This window comes from Ceratina calcarata, unplaced genomic scaffold (assembly GCF_001652005.2).
Source record: "Ceratina calcarata isolate Rehan_Ccalc_2016 unplaced genomic scaffold, ASM165200v1 scaffold262.2, whole genome shotgun sequence".
Classification (NCBI taxonomy): domain Eukaryota; kingdom Metazoa; phylum Arthropoda; class Insecta; order Hymenoptera; family Apidae; genus Ceratina; species Ceratina calcarata.
The window spans coordinates 119,640-121,018 of record NW_017148332.1 but is presented as its reverse complement, the minus strand read 5'-3'; the positions used below and the strand labels follow the sequence as shown (position 1 = coordinate 121,018).

The 1,379-nt window shown below is 43.5% G+C and overlaps 1 long non-coding RNA gene across 1 annotated transcript in view; it reads right to left on the bottom strand.

The window, feature by feature from the left end:
- Positions 1–411: 411 nt before the first annotated feature.
- Positions 412–1,379, bottom strand: part of LOC113464128 (uncharacterized) — a 4,725-nt gene continuing 3,757 nt past the window's right edge. Inside the window, exon 2 of the long non-coding RNA XR_003388959.1 lies at positions 412–486. This is a non-coding gene — a long non-coding RNA (uncharacterized LOC113464128). The remainder of the gene's footprint in view (positions 487–1,379) is intronic.

Here is a 1,379-nt window from a genome sequence, read left to right as displayed (position 1 = left end):
TTTTTTTATATAAAGAGAATCAAAGTTACTTTATATAAAATTCTGGGTTTGATTAAATTTCGACATGATCGGATACATACAAGTGTTCCCACGGGACCAATGCTGGGCCTGGGTCCCCTGGATGATGGCGGTCACCGACATCATCGGTTTCTCCTTCTTCATCATCTTGGCCGTCTTTGTCTTCCTTTCACTCGTCACTTTTAATACTTTTTACGTGCAACACTTCGCCCTCGCCCGAGAGATCTCCGTAATTCTCAAACGAGACTCGCACGACGCTCTGCTCGCGTCATCTCGGAAAACGAAAAAACTACTACTGGCCGCAGTCGTCGCCGACGCTACCGCACCACCGCCGGGCCGCCGCCTCTCTCTCTTCCCCCCTGAAATCGGGCTAACTCCTCCGCCTTTTTTTTCCCGTATCGATCTCGCTTCGTTCACTGCACTGTTCTTTGGTCGTTTCGCGCCTCACTCGATCGACTCTCGATCGCTCTGCGATTAGGAACAAGCACGGATTTATCACACAAAGAACTCGTCATGTGCGTCGCACAATTAGCCAGTCTTATAGCAATGCGATCCACGATGCTTCACAGTTTTAAACCACATAATACATAGAATTGTATCTTTTTTAATCAGGAATAAATTGGGAATTTTTATGCAATTCTCGATCAGACTGATAAGAGCAAATATGTAATCATAATGTAAGATCTATTNTATCACGAGAGATAAATAGAGCGGGACGTTAATCCGAGCCAGGTAGAGTTTCCACTGGAACAGCGTAATGGACGATACAAGTTACGTTGGCGCAACACGAGCAGAACGCAAAAATGAGACTCTTCTCCTTGAGGACGTGCCTACGACGCGTAACGGAAGACGAAACGCTTCCTGATGATTGAAGAACTTCTTATCAGGCGAGCGAAACGAGAATATGAGTGAAATTAAAAAATAAATCCTCCGCTCCCTGGAGAATCAAACGACGAGGGATGGAAGAGTATATCGGGAACGAACTAGTTGAGTTCACCGAGAATGAGAGTAAAAGCAAATGAGAATGAAACGTTGGAATGCGAGCGGCGAGATCAAAAGAATTCAACCGACTGTCCTGGATGGCGAGACTTTCCTGCTTTTTACGTGCTCGAGACAGACGAGTTACTCGGCCTCGAAAATTCGTGAACGGAGAAACGCGAGAGAACCAGATTTACGGTTCGAGCCTTGGAACCATTTCAACTTTACGTCTTTATTGCATTCAAATAATTAAACAGTACGAGTACATAAGAATTTATACATAATCACTGATCCTATTACCGAGCCATGAAATAAATTGTTAAAATATAACAATAAATTTATTAAATAAATCGTAACAAATATCCTTAAAACCGGAGAAGAAT